The sequence below is a fragment of the Thalassophryne amazonica genome, chromosome 14 (genome assembly GCF_902500255.1).
Source record: "Thalassophryne amazonica chromosome 14, fThaAma1.1, whole genome shotgun sequence".
In the NCBI taxonomy this organism is placed as follows: Eukaryota; Metazoa; Chordata; class Actinopteri; order Batrachoidiformes; family Batrachoididae; genus Thalassophryne; species Thalassophryne amazonica.
Window position 1 is genome coordinate 90,675,263 of NC_047116.1, and position 25,424 is coordinate 90,700,686.

Here is a 25,424-nt window from a genome sequence, read left to right on the forward strand (position 1 = left end):
GAAAAACGCAGACACTGCTACTTTTTTGTTTTTCTATTTATATTTGAACAGCTTAATATTCTTTTTCTTCAATTTCTGTGAAGTAATGACAAATTTGATACATTTTTCTTTGCATTTTGATTTGGAATAGAATATGCAGCGTTCCCAATGCATTTGCAAGTATGGACTTGCAACGAGAGATTTCTGACGCCCACCAATCCGGATCATCTCCAAGATGCAATGAAGTGTTCTATGCCCTAACATCTATCTGTGGTGCAAATTTGGTGAGAATCTGTGAAGTAGTTTTGATGTAATCCTGCTAACAGACAAACAATTACTGTAAATAAATAAATGCCAATGATTTTATTAAGTCTTTGGTGGATGTAATAACATACAAATAATGAATGTTTATGAGTTTAATGGTATGAATATTTCATGAGGTGAAAGCTGGAACACATAATTAAATATTTATTCCATTGAAAGTAAACACATTCATTATTTGTTTTATATAGTGGCTAAAATAGATCTTTGTCATTTGATATTATATTAATTCATAAACAACAGAAAAGGGATTTACATTTTGGTGTTCCATTGCTGCTAAAGTCCAACACGAACTTTAAATAGGAGTCCAAATTGTGATGTGTAGTCCGGTGATGCTGTGCACTGACTTTGTACTTACAAAAAAAAAAGACTTCCTGCAGTTCCTCAGTCCAGCGAAAAATCACGTCAGCTTTTCAGATTTTCATCCGAACAGCTCTTCATGCCTACAGATGGCATGAAGATGTGAAGATGTGTGTGTGTCACTGTCAGTTAACTTTTTCAAATCGTCGTCTGTTAGCAACATGAACTCTGCCATGTTTGTTTTAAAGCTAAATGCCATCCCTCTTGTGTGAGTGCGCACGCCACGCAAACGCTCACACTAATGGGACAGCACCGGTGGCGGTGGAAGCGTGTTTTCTTTTCTTCTTTTTCTTTCGGTTGGTCCCTTTCAGGATTGCCACAGCAGAAGTGTGCAATGGTGCCAAATATATGGAACCAATTTGCACTCTAAATAGAACCAAATTGCACTCAAAATGCATCAATGGGATGAATAATCCATGTCACGTAACATAGAAAGCACCAATCAAATGACAAAGATCCACTCAGCTGTTAAAAGCTATTATTAGGATTTTAAGCTTTACTCACTTTTTAAATACACTACTATTATTTGAAAACAACTGTATGCATGTAAAGGTCGGTATCAGTGAACAACACTGAAGTTGCGCACAGTGCAAAGTGCACTTTGCACTGTGCATTCAGACGTCGATGGAGTCTGCGTGAGTGAGACACATCTGGGAGGATTCACTGGTACCATCTATCAGCATATCCACCTTAGGCATGGTACCACGGTGGGTCATAGATGGCAACCATCAACACAGACATTACACCCCTCTTGAAAGTAACTGTCTTTCTGCTGCAGCTGGGTGAAATGTGGGTGTCCCCTTGGCTTTCTCCATCCGCTGGAGTCCTCAACACAAATCCACCTGCATGCTGGATCATGCCGAGAGAAACATGCCACATGTCAAAATGTTGTAGCTGATGATTTTTCCACATTTCAAGTGATTGTCTTCATCTGTGTCTCCATACGTAATCACTCATTTAGCACCAAGTCATCCCAGCGGTACCCAAGGATCCTCCAAAGACACCTAGCACCAAAGACATCCAGTTGTCACTTTAGGTCACTCTTTGATGTGCAAGTCTCTCAACTACAAATGCATCTCCAAAAATTAGAATATCGTGGAAAAAGTTGAATATTTTTTGTAAGTTATTTCAGAAAGTTAAAAATGTATATATATTCTGGACCTATTACATATAAACATATGTATTTTAATCATTTATTTAATTTTGATAACTATGGACTATAGCTTAAAAACCCCTCAAATATTAGAATATTTCAAGTTTGAGTAACTCACTACTTATGCAGTACTAAAACCTGTATTTTTTATTTTATCTTTTTTAATCTAATCAGGACCTACTCTGCTAAGCTTTAGAGATCTGAGGGCATCAGGTTCACGTAAAGCAGAGCAGCGTGGTATCAGCCCTACTTGACATTATGCATTTATTTTGTTAATCGTGGTTGCCATAAATACTTTCAGCCATGTACTGCATGCAGAGTTTGTGTCACTCAGTGGTTTTTTGTTCATGATTCCCAAACCAAGACCACTGAATTAATTCTATTTCCTTTTCTCTGTCTCTCTGATGATCTCAGTTTCACATTTGGTGAAGTTATGCTTCAGCTCCCCTTTTTTTCCTTGCGCTATTGTTCTCCATGAGCTGCATGAGGAAATAGGTCTGGCTTCAGCGTACTCAACAGAGATGTTTTACAATCCCAACTCAGAAAAACCTGAGTCTTTGAGGAGCAAAAATGGGCAGAGGATGTCCAGTTTGTTAACAACATGGGAAAATTGTTTTAAAAAATCCTCAAAGAAAGTTTGGAAGGCATATGCATATTTCTCTCTCTACAATGCATAGGTTGACCACCTGTGATTTTCGATCCCTCAGATGGCAATGCATCGAGACCCATTATTCATGAATAGTTGATATAACCAGATGGGCAAGAGATTACTTTGGGAGACTTTTCTCAAGCATCACAAAATGGTGTTACATTCACAAATGCTACTGTGCAAAAATGAAGAATTATGTTAACCTTGTCCAGAAGTTGTGTCAACTCCTCTGGGCTCTGAGGCATCTGGGTTGGACCATCACAAGGTGGAAACGTGTATTGTGGTTAGATGAATCATTATTTCAGATCTTTTTTGGAAGAAATGGATGCCATGCGTTCCATACAAAAAATTCAAAGGACCATCCAGACTGTTATCAGCAACAAAAGGTCCAAAAGCTAGCATGTCATGGTATGTAGTTGTGTCAGTGCCCTTGGCAAATGTATTTTACATGTCTGTGCTCGCAGCATTAATGCAGAGAAGTACATTGAGATTTTACAGCAACAAACGCTGCCTTCAAGACAAAATATTTTCCATGCATGGTCATACATTTCTCAACAGGACTTTGCAAAACCACATTCTGCACACCTTACAAAGGCATGGCTGCAGAAGTAGAGGGTATGGGTACTGGACTGGCATGCCTAAATTTGCAATATGGCAAATGCTTTACCATCCCACCTTTTTAATGTGTTGCAGACATCAAATGCAGGAATATATGTATATTAACAAATTAAATATCTTGGGTTCCTTATGTGTGTAATGAGAGCAAAGGTGGTGGCCAAGTGGTTAGTGTGCTTGGTTTCAGTGCAGAAGGTTCTTGGTTCAAACCCCAACTTTCCCCACATTTCTTCATGTAATGTGGAGCTGCACCAGGAAGGGCATCTGGTGTGAAACATGTGCCAATTTATTCTGTGTGCAATGCAACAGAAGTCAAAATAGACGTGAGAATCACTGGATTTTTTTTTTTTTTTTAGTTTACATTTTCCATATTGTCCCAACTTTTTCTGATTTTGGGTTGTATATGCAGAATGATTATTTTTATTATTTGTTACATTCACGGTTAAAGATGGGGATGGAAACCCAGTTTGTGCATGTGTGTACAATTTCACAAGGGTTGAAATTGATAAAGGAGAACCATGCACATTCCAAGTTAAGTTGCTGGTGCAATTTCCGAACTATTATTGTTGACTTTTGAACCCCTGGACAGCTCTCATTCACTCTTACCTCAACTAATTAACCCCCCCAAAAAAGAACTTTTGATATTACTAGGGCTGGAAAAAGGTGAGATTGTACTTAAATGTGTTGCTCACTCTGCATGTTTTGAGTGTTTTTTTCTCCTCTAAAAGTAACAGTGGAACGTTACAAAACACATGCAGTCTGTATGATTACAGAGATGATAAACTGAAAACCTGCCTTTCACACCTCTGCACAGCAATCACAATGTTCCAGGAAATGACAGAGTGGCTCTATGGTGATTTAAAACCTCATTTGCCTCCTGCACTGGCACACATCCCGCTGACCGCCGTCACCTTTTATAAAATCTTATCACATGTTTGGTTTGTGATCTTCTTATTTGTGCAAGGTGGATTAATGTGCTGAGCAGAAGTGGAAGGATGCTGCTGTCCGCTCTGGGAATGTAGAGATCTGTTGAGTCGAGAATTCAATCCATCTTTTATGGACTTCCCTGTGTGTCAGGGAGGGACAGAACACAAAAACACACCTGGTGGCCTTTGACAGTATTGAGAGTAACGTGTTACAAAAGTAACAAAACAACAGTAATGTATTACTTTATGCTGTAGCACAATAATGTAAGGTCTTACTACTGAATTTTCAGTAAGATACTCGTTGCATATTTCCGTAACGAGCATTACAACACGCTTTAACCCAGAACCAGCCCCATGTGAGGCTGTAGAACACAGCTTTTCCATATTGTTTTCCTCAAAATCTGCATTGATAAATCCGGTGTGTGTCCTGTTGACAAATAGATCAAAACTCTGATTGAATCCAATTAGAATCACCCAGATAAAGCTGTTTTTGATTAGTCCATTAAACTTGATTCACTAAAAAAGTGTGTTTCCTATCGTTTTTGTCTGCGAGTTGGAGCGAGCAAACTGTTTGCTGCTGCAGAGATCAACACACAGCGCTGTGTGCTTTTACATAATGGGTGATTCTTAGACTACGGGCACTTATGTCCTTTGATCATATTGTTTGAAAAACAGAAAAAGGGAAATTTCACACCTTTATAGTTATCTTTACAATGAAAGTGTGTTAAGAAATTTGTTCTAGTAGTCTATGATGACTTTTTCACCTTTTTTCAGCATCATTATATGCAAATATTGCCGTTTTGTGCTTGTCCCACACCCAGACTTTTGATCTTCAATGATAAAAATGAATGGTAAAGAAACGTTTTTTTCTAATGTTTTAAAATATCTCTGAATAAAATATCAGTAAAATAATCAAAACATAATTGGGGTATTCAATGTCATACAACTGTTGTGATTTTTTTAAACAAAATGTAGTTGTCCCACACTATTGCCGTAATTTCCACCACAACACTGTAATGTCCCTTTAAACAGTTTGTATGAAAGATTGTTTGGGTAGTTTCTATGGAGATAAACAGTGACATCAGAGCACATGTATATAGCGCCAAATCACAACAAACAGTTGCCCCAAGGCGCTTTATATTGTAAGGCAATGGTGTGCTGGAAATTACATTTACAAGGCCAATAGTGCCCGTAGTTAAAGAATTACCCTAATACACAAACACACGGCTGAATCCTGATCCTGCCAGAACTTAGAAGCTAAGCAGGGTGGGTCCTGATTAGCACTTGGATGAGAAACCTCTTGGGAAGACCAGGGGCTGTGTGTGTTTCTCCAGGCAAAACTGTAGTTGCATCAGGAAGGGCATCCGGCATAAAACGTGCCAAATCCCGATGCGGCTATTTAGTGGATCTGCTGTGGCAACCCTGGGAGCAGTCGCAAAGCAAACAACACCAACACAAACCACACTGCTTCACTTTAAATACACAATAAGTCTATTTACGATCATCAACCGTGCACGTCTGGCTCACTGTTTGATAGTACGGACTCGCAGAGCCTATACAGCGATTTACAAACTAAGTGATATGCGCTCCAAGTGTATTTTGCTGCCAAAATACATCATTAAGAGCGTTGATAAACCTAAACCATCTTTACAGACTTATTGGTACGGTATAATCACTGCTTATTTGCGATATATTTGTGGTATAGTCTACCTAGGGTTAGAAGACTTACTGATTTTCTTGATTTTCCAACACAAAGTGCTAGCAATGTGGTTTCCAGGTAGGTATGCTACAGATCTATCTACAGATGAGATCTATCTACAAATACAGTGTTTCTGCTATAGCTGAATAAGACTCTGTAATCCCTTATCACCTAAATCAAGGATCTTCCCAGAGCAGGAAGGCCATATACTGGAGGCCTGCAGTAGAGAAGTCTGACTAAATGTAACACTGAGCACTGAGTCTGATCATTTATTTCAGAAATTACCACATGGCAGATAAAGATATGTCAGAAGAACAGTATATTGATATCATCCCTGCTTAGGCTACTATCTCACTGGGCCGCAACTGTTGGAGACACAAATTTGTGACAAAACACGCAAATCAGAGACACACTGTCAATTGGTATCTCACTGAATTGATACTTACGACATGTTAGCACATGTCGCCTGAATGTCACATGGACTGGTGGTGAAAATAGGGCCAGAAGTCATGAGTAGTCCACTGGCGTGCGCTGTGGATGAGATGAAATTCACGCATGCAGGGAGTCCTCCAGACTCTCGATCTCACACACAACAGCAATGGACTGGTTGTAGTGTTTTTTTGCAAAAGCAAAACCAACAAGATGGTTTCAGAGATTGTACGAGCTAGTACATTTAAAGCATGCAACAACAAGGGGATGAGAACCTGCTTCTTATTCTGCGTGGGGTCAACAATGATTTGCAGCAGCAGAGGCTGAGTATCATAGAGCATGCTACACATGTCAGCAAGTCAAACCTGAATTACAGTGGCTTCACTGAAGGTGTCAATGAAAGTCTCTACTCTACAGCTCTACAGGAGGTAGCAGAGGGTATTTCTGCTGGCACAGCCTTCTGTATGACTATATTGTTGGACAAATACAACTTGGGGCTCCGACGAGGGCGGTCGCATCTCCTCCACTCTCCCTTATCTCTCTGCTTTTAACCTTCAAGTCCCTACTTCACCAGACTGTGAATTCCTCAAAACTATATTGGATTCTGGATCTATTGGACTACTACTGGATTAACCATGGAATTAATCAGCTGGTCTCTGAATGCTGTTGACACCATTTTTTCTACAAGAAGGTCAGGACCGGGGGATCCTACCTGCCCAGATGGAACGTATCCTGCGGGCTATGTCCTCAACTCCTGAGGGTCTTGGCGTGTTGCATGCTTGGCGCCTTTCTCCATTGAGGACGTCGAGGATTTATTAATTTTTGGTCTCATGGCAGCAGGGCTGGTACTTTTTGGCTTATGTGCTGCCCTGATCTACCAGAAAATTGTCAAGACAGCGTCATCAAGAACTATGGGCCCTTGCTTGATTAACGAGGTTGGCAAGGCAGTGCATTCTCAGACTGCATTGACTCTTGAACTCAGACGCAAATTGGATGACACCTTGGAGCTGATGCGTGCCTTGCAGTTGAAGCTGAAGGTTTCGGAGGCCGGTGAATATTCTTAATTCATAATTGGGATTTTGTTGTTCAAGTGGAACTGATAAAAGTGTTTTTCCCTGCTCAGCTACAACACTCCAGGCTTATCTAGCCTCAAGGACAAATTGCCCACTGTTTACCTCCAGAGGAATTAATTCAGGCCTTGGTGAGATTATTCAGCTCCATTCTTATCTCAACCCACAAAGACAATAAACTGACTCACACATGGACTGAAGCATGCTCCAGCTTTTCCCTTGTACCTCCCTTCCTGCCCCCCCCTGTGGCAGGCCCCTGTTCTTACCAAGCTGGCAGGCAGCACGACTCCAGTTGCAGCGGCTACCACACACTCACATCGCCTCAATTTGGAAAACGGACTGTTTCAAGTTTAGTGCACATAAACAATGTCAAATGTATATGTGTTGTCTTAATTCTGATGTGTGCCATTATTACGGTAAACAAGTAATAATTGTGGATTAATTGCTGTTTGTATGTGGAATGTGAGTGTGGCAATCTCGTTGTTTCAATGACAATGATAATAAAGCTATCCATCCATCCAAATACAAAGGGCTGTTAACAGCAAAAAAAAAGTGGTTGCAGATATCTACACAAATAACAGCATAAAGTTTACACTCAAGAAGCATTTTCAAGAGGACATCATTTTTCATCAGCTGTATGGCCCTGCAAAGCCTGAGGTTGTGTATTCCAGTTCCTTATCTGTTCAGGATGTGATTGATGCAGCCTACCAATGAGCCTCTGGAAACACAAGTGACCCAGGTGTGGTGACCAAGAAACCTGAAAGTGAAGACTGAGTGAGCCTACTGTATCAAGTAGTGAAAGTGATAAAGGCTTGGAGATTGGAGCAGAGCATGAGATTGGCTGGAGAATCAGCGCAGCAAGGACAGTGTTGCATTCGCTCTACCGTACTGTTGTGACGAAAAGGGAGCTGAGCCAAAAGGCGAAGCTCTCAATCAACGTCAATCTTCGTTCCTACTCTCACCTATGGTCTTGAGGGTTGGGTCATGACCGAAAGAACTAGATTGTGGGCTCGGTCATCCGTAAGGAGCTCAGAGTAGAGCTGCTGCTTCTTCACATTGAAAGGAGCCAGCTGAGGTGGTTCGGGCATCTGGTAAGGATCCCTCCTGGGCGCCTCCCTAGGGAGGTGTTCCAGGCACGTCCATCTGGGAGGAAACACCGGGGAAGATCCAGGACTAGGTGGAAAGATTATATCTGCACACTGGCCTGGGAACACCTCAGGATCCCCCAGTGGATTTGGTCAATGTGGCCCAGGAAAGGGAAGTCTGGGGTCCCCTGCTGGAGCTGTTGCCCCCGCGACTTGAGCCCGGAAAAGCAGTTGAAGATCAAATGACATGACATGGACAAACGTTATCATTTGCAGTAGGCTACAGTGGCCTACAATGTCTTTAATATCTTTAACATGCTTTTTGAGTGGCACAGTTCCTGCAAGAATCTAATCTTACTTTCACCCCTGCTGTGTGGTGGTTCTCATAATGGTTTTCTTTGGTGTGGGTTTTAAAAGTTATGAGCTGCTTATTTTCTCAGCAACTGTGAAATAAAGGAACCTAACGGATAACACTACTGATAGCTGCTGAAAATGCTAATGGAATTAGCACACCACACTAAATAAGATGAAAATTTCACACAGCACAAATATTAAGGAGCATCTTAGATGATCCATTGGTCATTTCACCACACAACAAGCCATTTTTTCATGTATTTGTAATAAAATGCTCAAAACAACAGACACAGCCCTCCACAACAGCTAGCGACGACATCAAATAGCCCCTGAACTACTGATGCTGTGAGAGTTGGAGCTTGGGTCAGTTCTCAATGTGACCATGTCCCTAATTATGCATAACCTTTTGTCTTAAAATGTCTCAAACTAAGAAGTTAGAAAAAAAAACTCACTCCCATACAGTTGTCATGGATGGGGAAACTCCTCGTAGAGACTAAACCTGTTTTTGTACCATACTGTTAAATGTGAGGTCATTGAGCAGCCAAAAAAAAGTAGGAAAATAACAAGACATCACCTAACACCAGTGTCAAATCAAATTCAGACCATAGTGGTCCAACGCAGGACAGAAATAACACTTTAGCTCCACGACGGTTCTGTCGTGTGGATATAATCAAAGTTTCCAATGACCACCATGTGCTTAGTGCCAGGACATTTTTCCTTTGAAGTCTGAATACATACAGAACTGTGACCTCGTGATTGATCAAAGGGAGCCTGATTTCCAGATGATAATGTTAAATACTTCCTGTATTCATAATTAATAGCAGTACACAGAAAACAGGGGGAAATGCTGGATGCGTCCGTAAAACGTGAAGCAGACGCGAGGGGCAGGAGAACAATGTGTGACCAGTTTGTTACGCTTGTGCCAGGCTAATATCTCAACTGTAGCTATAAAAGGTTAAGCAGGCACCATGTTGGCGGTTTCACTGAATTAACTGAAGGTGTGTCAACTTCAATAAGAAATGGAGGAATAATAAAAAGAATAATGAATGTCTCGAGAGGCAAAAAACACAAAAAGAAACACAAGGATCACAGTGGCATCAAAACTCCACCACCTTAGTGAGGTCTATGCATGGAACATACGAAGACATGTCTGACACAATAGGCTGGTGTGACATTGTTTGGCGCATGCGCACTGAGTATTTTGCAAGTTGCTCATGTAGAACATCTTGGAGTAAGTAAGACCCTTCGGCTGGTCCCATGTTTTCACAGCCGCAGCTTATCCACGGTGGATTTGCATGTTGATTTTGGCACAGGTTTTACAATAGATGCCCTTCCTGACGCGACTCCACGTTACATGGAGAAATGTGCCAGGGTGAGATTTGAACTCGGAGCATTCCGTGCTGTAGCAAGGTGAAGTCCGGATTGAAAAGATGTTCCTACTTGCTTGGCTAATGGGGAATTCCCCTTTGGCTGACCTGGTAGAGTTCTGGTCTTTAGTTCGAGCACCCCAGGGTTCGATCCCACCGCCGTCCTGGCCAAAAGGTCCTCTGGTCACAATTGGCGTTGTTGGCAGGATGTGGGTAGTCACAGAACAGGCTTAAATGCACCTGTGACATTGGGACGAAGTCAAAAATGGTGGGGAAATATGTAGCAAGGTGAAGTCCAGATTGAAAAGATGTTCCTGCTAGCTTGGCTAATGGGGAATTCCCCTTTGGCTGACCTGGTAGAGTTCTGGTCTTTAGTTCGAGCAGTCCAGGATTCGATCCCACCGCTGTCCTGGCCACAAAGGTCCTCCAGTCACAATACTAAAAGTTGGCCTTGTTGGGCAGTATGTCTCATGGCCAGTTTGCTACTTATAATAATAATAATAATGATAATAATAATAATAATACTAACTTCATATCTCCTCTGGAGACACGCAGAATTCCTCCGCATGTCTGTCTCAATGTGCCGAAAAAGTGCTGATGTCCACGTCTTCCGCAATTCCTGTGCTAGTCAGAGGATGTCCCGGATAAAACACAGTGTCCAGTTTGGAAATGAACGGCACATTCCACTGTTACAGGAGTTTTTGTCATGGAAAGAGGAGTGGAGGAATTCCGCGCGTCGCGGCGGTGCCGCGTGGCGCAAAGCAACGCTGTGATGAAGCCTTACAGGACATGTTCTGGCATGTCCAGGGTCATCCACAATTTCTCGAATAGTCACACGACTGAAAAGCCACCGAAAGCCGTCCTGTGAGACCAACACAGAGGTGGTTTTGTGCCGCGCCATGAACGGCTCCGTGGCGCATCCCTCCGCTTCTCTTTCCATGAAAAAAACTCCTGTAACAGTGGAATGTGCCGAAAAAGTCTTGATGTCCATGTCTCCTGCCGTTTTTGTGTAAGTCAGACGACGTCCCGGATCAACAAAGCCTTCACGTTGGAAATGATCTGGTTGTTTCAGCGGGGTTTGAGCCTGTCGATCGGCGCTCAGAGCGCGGCGCGCTCTCAGCAGCTGTGGGCGGTCTTTAAACCGGCTGGAGCACTCCTTAATCTGTGTAATCCCCATAAAATCGTCCCTGAAAGCCATCTGAATTTTCCGAATGGTGTCCACCTGGAGGTCTCTCACAGTTTCTTTGAAAAAATTGATGCAGCAAAGCTCCAAATCGTTCAGACATTTATTCGCAATAAAAATCCGATGAGAGGGGTGGACCACTGCTCACACAAAACCTGCTCACAGGCGAATGACGCAACCGACAGGCGTGAAAAAACTCACGCATGCGCACGAAGGTTCAAGCTTGGCTGATGCAATCACACGTGATTCAAATCCATATGGTTTTTGAAAAAAATAAAAAGGTTGGATACTTTTCTAACAGACCTCGTATTGGCATGGAAAAATTAGAAAAGGGGTTGACAGTCCACTTAAGTTAAGTACCCTGTTCCATCTTAAACTCTGTTTATCAAACAGGTGGTTACACCAGATTTGCATTGGCCTTTCATCATGGAGATTTTTTTTTAAATATTTATGTAAGTTCTGAGAGATGTAGTGGCCAAGTGTTTTGTGCATTTGCTTCCAAAATGAATGATTCCCAGTTCAAAGCCATCTGTGCCCATTCTCTTTGTAACGTGGAGATCACGAAGGGTACCTCGTGTCAAATGTCAAATCAACATGTAGATCCATCTCAGACCCTCTGTGATCACCCTGAAAGAAAAAGAGTGAAGCCAAATGAATTTACCTCTGACAGAGGCTTAAGGGTTACTTGATTCCATTCTGAAAACAGGATTACACTGTGACTGAGACTTTCAATGAGCTGTGACTACTTATACTAGGGGAGCTACGACCACTACCTTTGCACCCCCCCGAAGGACTAAACCAAACCAACTTTTTAGGTTCCTTAGATGACCCCAAAACACAATCAGGATGTTCCCAAAAATAAAAATTGGCCTCAAGCCAGTTATCTAAAATGGCTGAAACACTTTTAAACAACATATAAACAACTTAAATATCAGCGATTCAATGATAAGCGTCTAAAGGCGGCCATTTTGGACGGCATTGTGAATCTTAAACCCATGAATGAATTTAGTTTAGGCACAAATGAGTTTGTTGTGACCTGCAATGGTCTTCCCATTGAATCTCTGTGATATTTAAGTTGTTTATATGTTGTTTAAAGGTGTTTTAGTGAAAAACCCTATTTTGGCAGCCATCTTGGATGCCATCTTGGACAACTGGCTTGAGGCCAGTTTTTATTTTTGAGAACATCCTGATTGTGTTTTGGGGTCATCTAAGGAACCTAAAAAAGTTGGTTTGGTTTAGTCCTGGGGGGCGGAGGTGGAAGGTGCAAAGGTAGTGGTCGTAGCTCCCCTAGTATTATCAGCACAACTTATGTACCTTTTACTCATGTTGTCAGGTAAGAATATTTGAGCAGGTTATTTAAATACATTTCTGTTGGAGTCTTACAGTAAATATTTGAAGACATGCCCGAAGGAAAATGACTTTAAATCCAATAAGTAAATATTAATATTACACATAACAGCAAATACAGGCCATTAAGGGACTCAACAAGTGATATTAAAGATGGCAATATCCAGAGTTTTGTGTGTGTGTGTGTGTGCATATATATATATATATATAGAGAGAGAGAGAGAGAGAGAGAGAGAGAGAGAGAGAGAGAGAGAGAGAGAGAGAGAGAGAGAGAGAGAGAGAGAGAATGTTCATTCAGTTGTTTAATTTTGTACAAAAAAAGCAGATCACAGACATGACACAAAACTAAAGTCATTTCAAATGGCAACTTTCTGGCTTCAAGAAACACTATAAGAAATCAGGAAAAATAATTGTGGCAGTCAGTAACAGTTACTTTTTTAGACCAAGCAGAGGGAAAAAAATATGGACTCACTCAATTCTGAGGAATAAATTATGGAATCACCCTGTAAATTTTCATCCCCAAAACTAACACCTGCATCAAATCAGATCTGCTCGTTAGTCTGCATCTAAAAAGGAGTGATCACACCTTGGAGAGCTGTTGCACCAAGTGGACTGACATGAATCGGCTCCAACACGAGAGATGTCAATTGAAACAAAGGAGAGGATTATCAAACTCTTAAAAGAGGGTAAATCATCACGCAATGTTGCAAAAGATGTTGGTTGTTCACAGTCAGCTGTGTCTAAACTCTGGACCAAATACAAACAACATGGGAAGGTTGTTAAAGGCAAACATACTGGTAGACCAAGGAAGACATCAAAGCGTCAAGACAGAAAACTTAAAGCAATATGTCTCAAAAATCGAAACTGCACAACAAAACAAATGAGGAATGAATGGGAGGAAACTGGAGTCAACGTCTGTGACCGAACTGTAAGAAACCGCCTAAAGGAAATGGGATATACATACAGAAAAGCTAAACGAAAGCCATCATTAACACCTAAACAGAAAAAACAAGGTTACAATGGGCTAAGGAAAAGCAATCGTGGACTGTGGATGACTGGATGAAAGTCATATTCAGTGATGAATCTCGAATCTGCATTGGGCAAGGTGATGATGCTGGAACTTTAGTTTGGTGCCGTTCCAATGACATTTATAAAGATGACTGCCTGAAGAGAACATGTAAATTTCCACAGTCATTGATGATATGGGGCTGCATGTCAGGTAAAGGCACTGGGGAGATGGCTGTCATTACATCATCAATAAATGCACAGGTTTACGTTGATATTTTGGACACTTTTCTTATCCCATCAATTGAAAGGATGTTTGGAGATGATGAAATCATTTTTCAAGATGATAATGCATCTTGCCATAGAGCAAAAACTGTGAAAACATTCCTTGCAAAAGACACATAGGGTCAATGTCATGGCCTGCAAATAGTCCAGATCTTAATCCAATTGAAAATCTTTGGTGGAAGTTGAAGAAAATGGTCCATGACAAGGCTCCAACCTGCAAAGCTGATCTGGCAACAGCAATCAGAGAAAGTTGGAGCCAGATTGATGAAGAGTACTGTTTGTCACTCATTAAGTCCATGCCTCAGAGACTGCAAGCTGTTATAAAAGCCAGAGGTGGTGCAACAAATACTAGTGATGTGTTGGAGCATTCTTTTGTTTTTCATGATTCCATAATTTTTTTCCTCAGAATTGAGTGATTCCATATTTTTTTTCCCTCTGCTTGGTCTAAAAAAGTAACCGTTACTGACTGCCACAATTTTTTTTTCTTGATTTCTTATAGTGTTTCTTAAAGCCAGAAAGTTGCCATTTGAAATGACTTTAGTTTTGTGTCATGTCTGTGATCTGCTTTTTTTCTACAAAATTAAACAACTGAATGAACATCCTCCGAGGCTGGTGATTCCATAATTTTTGCAGGGGTTGTATATATATATATATATATAATAGCACCAGTGCCATAAGACCAGCTAGACTTCAACGGAGGTCAGGAAGTGAGGCGATGTGGTGCTTCACCTGTTCTGAGAAGCCCTCGATGAAGGCATCACAGAGGACTGTGGAATTCCAGCCACTCTCTGTATCCTAAGTCAGGAATTTTATGGTGTACCGTACCACTTGTGTAGAGCCTTGGCACAGTGACAACAGGCCACAAACTGCCTCTCAGCCGGTGCACCATATTACAACACCTTCTTCATAGCAATGGAGAAGCAGGCTTGGGGAGTAATGGAATACATGTAACGGCGTTACGTAATTAGGATACAAAAAAGGTAACTGTATTCCGCTACAGTTACAGAAAAAAAAGACGTATTCAGATTACAAGTATATTTAGTAAAAATGGAGATTAGTTTGCAGGATTACAATTTTAATGCATTTTATGACATTATCTGTATATAATTTTTTTTTTCTTTGAAACGAAAACGTCCCTTCATGAACATGACATGACATCTCCTAACCGGGCAAAATACTGATGAAGTTCCCGGATGTTAATGCATTTTCAATGGAGCTCCGCGACTGGACACACAGAAAAATACTTGCAAAATACATGTTAAAAAATGCCATTTTGACCTGGATATCGAGCCAGTAAAATTAAATTACATTAAATTATGTCAGGAAAGTATTAAACTTACTCGGACACACACACATTCCCAAATATTAGTGTTGAAAGTTACATGGATCTGCGCTATTCAAGCTGCTGAGCTGAGGCGTCCTGCAAAGCTGCTGCTGTGTTCAACGCAGCGCGGCTCCTAAAACCATTACAATACATTTATATATATATTATATTTTTACACAATTATCCTTTATTGACCGAGTTTCATTCATGAAGTCAGTGGTGTGTGTTCACATCTCTATGTGTGGGTGTGACTGTGAGCAGCCCAGTGCATTATAATCTCATTATTTTAAGGTGCAAATTAAAAAAAATCCCCAGTCTTGTCGAACAATTTTAATCACTAACGACAAGTATTTAACTAGACATTGGTCTAGCAGTGGAAAATATCAACTAGACATAAGTGAAGAGTTAATGGTCCGTGTCATCGGGCGACACAGGTACGGCAGGAAACGTCAGCTGTTTATTATCCAAATATCATGGACAAAGTGACAAGAAGAACCAAAACCACTTACTTATGGAAGGAAATATTGTCTCCCTTGTCCCTCCGTTTGTGGCTTTGCCAACATGAACAGCTTTCCGGCATATTACACCTGTTTCTTGAACTTCTATGCACGCAAATCACTAACTTGCCCGGAATTAAAATGGCGATCACGTCTCCTTACTGACAGGATTTACTTAATGGTTTTCATTATGCTTTTGCTCTTATTTTGAAAGTTCAGTAAGTGGACTGATATGTTAAACATGGTGCGAATTTAATGAACAAGTAGTAGACTTTTTTTGTTTTGTACATTGTTCTGCAAGCCACTTTTAATTACAAATTCATCCGCACACCACCTGAGTTTTCATTATCCTTCATTTGTTTGGCATTTTTGTTGAAAATTTAGCAGGTGACCACTGGTGTGTTTAAAACAATATTGTTAATTCATAATGTGAAGTAAAACAGAGCATGCCATGTAAAAGAAACAGTTTTATTTTTGCTTAATAAACTGTACTATGTAGTCAACACTATTTCTATTTAGTTTGCTTTGTCTGTATTAGCATATTTTATATTGGAGTAATCCAGAAGTAATTGAAAGTAATCAAATTACATTACTTTAATATTATGATACTTGGATTACGTTACTGACTACATTTTTCAACAGGTAACTAGTAACTGTATCGGAATACATTTTTAAAGTAACCCTCCCAACCCTGTGGAGAAGTCAGTTCTCCGGCAGATGACCACTGGTCCCTTCCTGATACAACCCTTTCTCTGGCACAGACTGTCAAGTGTGTGATTATCGATGCTACTGTTGTATGGCTGGGGTGCCTGGCTGCCTTTTGTTTCTGTCTTCTGTTCTCTGTCTTCTGTTTTTCCTTCCAGGTGGCATGCGTTCAGGACTGAGTGGCTGTGTGGCTGAGTTATCAGGACCTCACCCTGATCACCTGAAGCTTGTCATGTGCAGCTCGTCAGGACTCACAGCTGTGGTGCATCTTTATGGATTGGGGCATGGTTGCATTTAAGTCTGGAGTACACAGTGTGTATTTGCCAGAGACTCGACCTTGTGACCAGATGGGTGAGATCGTCGTCTAGAGAGCCATCTCATCATCATGGATGCAGAGACCGTACCAGGTTTGATGCCATGGTCTGTGAAAGAGGAGGGGGTGAGGTCTCACGCTCGTCAGCACACTTCCTGAGGTACTTTAGGTTTTGTGACTAACATGAGTACAGTCAGTAAATGTGGTGTCCCTCACACCTTATTATATTGAGCTGTTATGTTAGTCGTTTAATCAGCTTCCACTGCAGTGGAGAAAGTGAACTGGGTGTTCCATGCCTGCAGGGTGGGAAGCTGATTGGTGATTAAGCCAGGAAGTGTTTGCTGTTTATGTACACCTTTGAGTGGTCTCTCTGTGTGTGGAGTGGTGGACTCACATGATGGTTTCTTCTTTCACAGACTCGGTTGGTCGCGGCCACCTGGGGGGTGTCGGCGGGGTCCTTGGGTCCGAACTGTTCTGGCTCCGGACCGTTTGTGCTGCTGGGAGCGCACCGTCTTTCCACCTCCCCAGACCGCGCACTTATTTTGTTAAAGCACTCACTGTTATGTCATTAAATTCTGTTATCCTTTGTACCGTGCTCTGCTTATTTTATACTGGGTCCTGTCAAACGCTGGTCGGTCCTCCGCCCGCATCCGACACATAACAGCTACCCTGGAGTAGTCTGTGGTATGCGAGCTGGGCTGCAAGGTGAAGGTCATATGGCAGCATAGGAGGAACAACCAACAGGTTTCCAGATCTCCATCTTAAAGCTCTACAGGTAGTAGACAAGGCTCAGCATGAGATGTGGGAGTTGACCCTCTGACCGCTGTTGCTAATCATGAAAGAGCCAATCACGCTCCTCCATGAGAGCACTGCTGGCCAGATAACACCTCTGAAGTTCTTATAATAGTGTGCTGGGATGTCTGATGAGAATAGACCATCTCTCTCAGGCTGATTAACTGTTGCCTGTGTGTTCAGAGTTTCACCAAATGCTGAGTTCCCTGCAGAGTCCCTCATTGTAAGACAGTGCTAATGGCTTGACAGAATATACCAGTGCAAAGAACCACAATGGAAGTGGGTAAAATTGTTTTATTTTGTACAAAGATGTTACAAGGTTATGTCCACAGGTTGTGCAGGAGCTCTACCAGAAGGACACAGAAGGCAAGATTTGAGTGAAAGATTTTAATACATAATGTACATAATGTCATTATGTACATACTCTACGCCCCTGCCCACCATTGTACCAGAAATACCTGCACAGTATTTCTGAGATTGGTAGAGAGGTGAAAGTTGGGGTGAAAGGACAGAGACAGAGTGACATAGAATAGGAAACAGTTCAGCTCACTTACCTGGGAAACTGACATCCAGGACCATCTGGTTATGGAATATTGTGATGGGAAACCAAGCTACAGGACCACCTGTATGGTCCATTGCCAGCCAGGAGTTGGCTGCAGATTCACACAAAGACAGAATGAGCGATTGATAGTAGTGATGCTGTTGAGCTGGGTTCAGGGTTACTTGTACGGTTTTCTGAAGCCCTAGGACAAGGTGAGATTGGAGGGGCGGAGAGAAGATAGAGGTGTGAAAGAGTAAAACATAACTTGAAGCCCTACTGCTCTCTTAGCTTGGAAGCTGGTGTTGGGAACCAAGCATACAGGTGTACACTATCTGAGCACACAAAGACAGAAGACGAGACTGACAGAGGTTGAGACTTAAGGAAAACCACACTGCTCTCTTAACTGGGAAAGAGGCACATTCTGTGATGAGCTGTGCTGGGAGGCCAACATGCAGGTGCACTTGTAGTGTTCTTTGCAAGTCATGACACCAGCTGAGGACAAAGATGAAGAAGGAAGGAGAGTGACAGGAGAGAGAAAAGCCTTGTGCCACGCCACAGGGCCACCTGTAGGGTTTCTAGAACTTGAGCACAGGAGAAGAGAAGCAAGAGAGATAAAGACAACATAATGGGCCATTGTGTCGCTCAGTCGTGGGAAACCAGTGTGAGGGGCTCAACACTCTCCTAGACTGAGCAGTCCTCTACACTAGTCTGTCTGCGCATGAGTGAACCCGGTGTTACAGTCTGATCTGTCCCCCTGCCTTCACTACGCATAAGTCATGTCGGAGCATTTAATTTAATTTTTTATTTATTTATTTTCATTTATATAGCGCCAAATCACAACAGAGTTGCCTCAAAGTGCTTCACACTGGTAAGGTCTAACCTTACCAACCCCCAGAGTAACAGTGGTAAGGAAAAACTCCCTTTGAGGAAGAAACCTCAAGCAGACCAGACTCAAAGGGTGACCTCGTGCTTGGGCCATGCTACAAACATAAATTACAGAACAATTCACAGAACAATTCACGGAAGGAATATACAAGAAATGCTGTTGGTGCAAGGACAGGAGGGTCGCCAACACGAATACCAACTCCCGTCTCTGGATGGAGCTGCACCTTAACAGAGCAAAAAAACGAATCAGGCATCAGAAAGACAAAAAATACTAATAATTTGTCAGCATTAAACAACAAGAAAAAAAGAGAAATACTAAGGTGATCGCGGCCACTAGCCCTAAACTTCACTAAAGACCAAGAATTAGGGTAAAGCTGAGGCTGCAGCTCGCTCCAATTACTAATCAATGAATTAAAGAGTAAAAAGTGTAAAACAAAACTGCTACAGTATGCTAGCATATGAAAGGGAAAATAAGTGTGTCTTAAGTCTGGACTTGAAAATCTCCACAGAATCTGTTTTATTGATGCAGGGAGATCATTCCACAGAACAGGGGCACGATAAGAGAAAGCTCTGTGACCCGCAGACTTCTTATTCACCTTAGGGACACAAGGTAGTCCTGCACCCTGAGAACGTAAAGCTCGGGCCGGTACGTAAGGTTTAATTAGGTCAGCTAGGTAGGGAGGTGCCAGTCCATGAATAATTTTACAGGTTAGTAGCAGATCCTTAAAATCTGATCTCACTGGGACAGGAAGCCAGTGAAGGGATGCCAAAATGGGTGTAATGTGGTCGAACTTTCTGCTTCATGTCAAAAGTCTGGCTGCAGCATTTTGAACCTATTGGAGACCCCTAATGCTAGACTGCGGTAAACCAGAAAATAGAACATTGCAGTAGTCCAGTCTAGAAGAGATAAATGCATGGATCAGGGTCTCAGCATGAGCCATAGACAGGATGGGACGAATCTTCACTATATTTCACAGGTGGAAGAAAGCAGTCCTAGTAATATTTCTAATGTGGAGGAAAAAGGACAACGAAGGATCAAAAATTACCCCAAGGTTCCTCATTTTGTCAATGCGATGTATGTGTGCTAACAGATTATCGCCTTGTTTTTGCTTAAAACTGACTTTAGAGTGATTTAAGAGGTTTTACTTTGTCATCTGATGGTTAATAATCAAATTATTCTCTTTGATCGGTAGAGAGTCAGACTCAGAGAGTCAGTCTCAGACGTGCTGGTGTCACTCTGATCAGTTCCCCGTCTTTTATTATGAAATAATGCTGAATTTTTGTGGAAATGATTGTTGTACAAAAGCTTCAGATATCTGTCAGTGAGTAGATGATGACTGGAGTGCAGTTTGAAGCAGAAACGAGGAGATAATTGGTGAATCACTGCTGACGCTCTGAAGTGACACACGCACAGTGAAGGAAGGGGACAGTTCAGAAGGAGAAACTCATCAATATCCAGGGCCATCTGGATATTGATTTGTTTTCTGGGACACGAGTGTACAGGGTCAACTGTATGGACCTCTCGGAGAAGCTGCAGGATACGTAAATTCTGGAGAATATGTGGTAAAGAATGGACTGATTTTGATCATTGACATGCCAATTACAATCCATCTTTGAGAGTTTGCTACTCACAATCTGAATGACCTCCAACACATCATATGATAGGAATACCAGCTAACATGCTAATGTTGACTGAGCATAAATTATTAATCAAAAATGCCTCCAAACCCAAACTATTTTCACCACGTCTGTTTCAATTTTTTTTTTTTGGCCATTTCACACCACAAATCACCACAAACATTAGCACATCAGTTAGCTTCCAGTACTGGGACGCCATTGTCTTTAACCAGCGGAGCTATGCTAGTGCTAATGATGCGCCAGCTGGCCCGACACTACACTCGCCTGGAGCGCCCGTGATGTCGAACTCCACTGAAGTAAGAAGCCACTCTAACTTACGGACATGGCTGTCTAAGCTAAATGCTAACAAAAAGCTAACCACTAATAGAATTCACACAGGAGTAAAATAATGAGCTAAAATTCATAGCTGTTGTTGCACTTAAGAACTAACAGACGTGATAGACTGTTAACAGAAAAAAAAGAAATGATTGCAACCTTGTATTAATTAGAAAAGTGCCGTTCAGTCTGGTCGCTGAGGGGGCATGCCTGTCTGAGAAAGTATCGGCAGCTAGAGGTGGGCGGATCGATCCTAATATCGATAATATCGATACCAACGCTGGTATTGATATTGAACGATCCTCATGTAAAAAAATCGATACTCAAGCTTTTTTTTCTCTCCTGCATGCACTGACTGCTGCGCATGCAGATTCATCAAATTCTACTCTCTGTCTGTAAGAGCAGTGCTGTGCTGTGTCACACAACACGGAGCAGCGCACCCTTGTATTGTGGTTTGTCAGCCCTCTACCTCAGGAGATTTTGGTTTAAGTTGTGTTGAGTGATATTTTTTTAAACAAAAATGTTGATTGTGATAAAGTATTTTGTTGTCATGTACAATGTTTGGCGAAATTCTATCCTAGGTCTTTTGGAGCTACACTCAACAAAAATATAAACGCAACACTTTTGGTTTTGCTCCCATTTTGTATGAGATGAACTCAAAGATCTAAAACTTTTTCCACATACACAATATCAGCATTTCCCTCAAATATTGTTCACAAACCAGTCTAAATCTGTGATAGTGAGCACTTCTCCTTTGCTGAGATAATCCATCCCACCTCACAGGTGTGCCATACCAAGATGCTGATTAGACACCATGATTAGTGCACAGGTGTGCCTTAGACTGCCCACAATAAAAGGCCACTCTGAAAGATGCAGTTTTATCACACAGCACAATGCCACAGATGTCGCAAGATTTGAGGGAGCGTGCAATTGGCATGCTGACAGCAGGAATGTCAACCAGAGCTGTTGCTCGTGTATTGAATGTTCATTTCTCTACCATAAGCCGTCTCCAAAGGCGTTTCAGAGAATTTGGCAGTACATCAAACCAGCCTCACAACCGCAGACCACGTGTAACCACACCAGCCCAGGACCTCCACATCCAGCATGTTCACCTCCAAGATCGTCTGAGACCAGCCACTCGGACAGCTGCTGAAACAATCGGTTTGCATAACCAAAGAATTTCTGCACAAACTGTCAGAAACTGTCTCAGGGAAGCTCATCTGCATGCTCGTCGTCCTCATCGGGGTCTCGACCTGACTCCAGTTCGTCGTCGTAACCGACTTGAGTGGGCAAATGCTCACATTCGCTGGTGTTTGGCACGTTGGAGAGGTGTTCTCTTCACGGATGAATCCCGGTTCACACTGTTCAGGGCAGATGGCAGACAGCGTGTGTGGCGTCGTGTGGGTGAGCGGTTTTCTGATGTCAGTGTTGTGGATCGAGTGGCCCATGGTGGCGGTGGGGTTATGGTATGGGCAGGCGTCTGTTATGGACGAAGAACACAGGTGCATTTTATTGATGGCATTTTGAATGCACAGAGATACCGTGACGAGATCCTGAGGCCCATTGTTCTGCCATACAGCCAAGAACATCACCTCATGTTGCAGCAGGATAATGCACGGCCCCATGTTGCAAGGATCTGTACACAATTCTTGGAAGCTGAAAATGTCCCAGTTCTTGCATGGCCGGCATACTCACCGGACATGTCACCCATTGAGCATGTTTGGGATGCTCTGGACCGGCGTATACGACAGCGTGTACCAGTTCCTGCCAATATCCAGCAACTTCGCACAGCCATTGAAGAGGAGTGGACCAACATTCCACAGGCCACAATTGACAACCTGATCAACTCTATGCGAAGGAGATGTGTTGCACTGCATGAGGCAAATGGTGGTCACACCAGATACTGACTGGTATCCCCCCCCAATAAAACAAAATTGCACCTTTCAGAGTGGCCTTTTATTGTGGGCAGTCTAAGGCACACCTGTGCACTAATCATGGTGTCTAATCAGCATCTTGATATGGCACACCTGTGAGGTGGAATGGATTATCTCAGCAAAGGAGAAGTGCTCACTATCACAGATTTAGACGGGTTTGTGAACAATATTTGAGGGAAATGGTGATATTGTGTATGTGGAAAAAGTATTAGATCTTTGAGTTCATCTCATACAAAATGGGAGCAAAACCAGAAGTATTGCGTTTATATTTTTGTTGAGTGTATGAAGCTTAAATATGAAAAAGTATCGGTATCGGTATTGATATCGGCGATACTGGGCCTGTATTTACTTGGTATCAAATCAATACCAAAATTCCCGGTATCATCCACTTTTATCACCAGGAGATGAGGCTGGTGGAGCTGCCAAATGAATGACAGAGTTTTGTTGTTGTTACATGTAGAATAAAACGATGACAATTAGTTATCACGGTCATAGATTGAGTTCCAAGAATCCTGATGAGTCTATGAGCCAAAGCCATTTTAAGATGAGACTGAAAAGCAGAAAAAAGGGAAAGGGATGGAGTATGTCAAGAAGGTGTGTTTTCAGCTGTACAGATGCTGATTATCCACAGTCTCTCTGAAGACTGTTTTCAAAAGTTCTTTTTTTTTGTGATAATTAATATTAATAATTAATACCGTTTTTTATGGTTTTGGGTGTGACTCTGTGACGACTGTGGAGTCCGGGCTGTTCAGTAGAGCTCGGCTCCATATGGTTGATCTCTGAGGAACCTCATCAGCATCCAAGCAAACGAGACAAGACCAATGAGTTGTGGCACAGATAGTATCAGTTTTATGGTATGATGACTCATTTGTGTGTGAGACAAAGTAAACCTTGCATTTTTCCATCACGTTCAGACAGACCTGATTAATTTTAGACTCTGTTGAAATTCCTACCCATCCAGCAGCCGTAAATGTGCTGACTGGCTGCAAGTTTAACTGTCAGAGTGAAGCACGCTTTGGCTGTTCACATGAACTCCTTGCATTCTTGAAAAAGTTTGCTTATTGTTTTGAATGATGGTAAGGTACTTGCAGTTTTCTGCATGGGTGGATCAAGCTTGATGGATCAAGCTTGATGACAGCCCGTCATCAAGGGACGGGCCGTCAGTGCCAAGCCCAACCTCGAGCTATCAAGAAAGAAGCCACCCAGAAGAGGAAAAAGTTGCAGTTCCTTGAATGGCTGCTTGAGGCTGTCTCAATAAGTGAGCAGATTCCCACAGAGACCCATGTTAAAATGTTCAGCTTGGAAAAAAAAAAACAGTTTTGCTCTCTATAGCTAGTTTCCCCCTCAATAGCAACTGCACAGGGGATGAAGTTCTTTGTTTATAACTCATTTGTTGACGGCATTTTAAGATCTAAAGTTATGCATAATCAGGGATGTGGTAACTTGGACTGACAAGCACTGCAGAGCTTCCAGAGGTGGGACAAAGTCACTGTCAAGTCATTCTCAAGTCATCAAGCTGCAAGTCCCAAGTCAAGTCTCAAGTCAACTTGCAAATAATTGGTGGTCATTATGACTTGGGGAGGTGATGGTCTAGTGGTTAAGCGTTGCGCTTGAAACCAGAGGATCCTCAGTTCAAATCCCAGCCTGACCAGAAAATAACTAAGGGCCTTTGGGCAAGGTCCTTATAATCCCCTAGTTGCTCCCGGTGTGTCATGAGCGCCTTGCATGGCAGCAGCCTCACATCGGGGTGAATGTGAGGCATTATTGTAAAGCACTTTGAGCGTCTGATGTAGATGGCTATAGAAAAGCAGTCCATTTACCTTTTACCATGACTTAAGACTTGACTTGGGACTTGCTGATTCATGACTTGATGGTGACTTCGTCCCACCTCTGAGAGCTTCAGCAGCAGACAACGTTAGCCTTGGCTGCTAGTTGTTGTGGATGTACAGTAGTGTTCAGAATAATAGTAGTGCTATGTGACTAAAAAGATTAATCCAGGTTTTGAGTATATTTCTTATTGTTACATGGGAAACAAGGTACCAGTAGATTCAGTAGATTCTCACAAATCCAACAAGACCAAGCATTCATGATATGCACACTCTTAAGGCTATGAAATTGGGCTATTAGTAAAAAAAAGTAGAAAAGGGGGTGTTCACAATAATAGTATCATCTGCTGTTGATGCTACAAACTCAAAACGATTATGTTCAAACTGCTTTTTTTTTTTAGCAATCCTGTGAATCACTAAACTAGTATTTAGTTGTATAACCACAGTTTTTCATGATTTCTTCACATCTGTGAGGCATTAATTTTGTTGGTTTGGAACCAAGATTTTGCTGGTTTACTAGTGTGTTTGGGGTCATTGTTTTGTTGAAACACCCATTTCAAGGGCATGTCCTCTTCAGCATAAGGCAACATGACCTCTTCAAATATTTTGACATATCCAAACTGATCCATATGCGATATATAGGCCCAACACCATAGTAGGAGAAACATGCCCATATCATGATGCTTGCACCACCATGCTTCACTGTCTTCACTGTGAACTGTGGCTTGAATTCAGAGTTTGGGGGTTGTCTCACAAACTGTCTGTGGCCCTTGGACCCAAAAAGAACAATTTTACTCTCATCAGTCCACAAAATATTCCTCCATTTC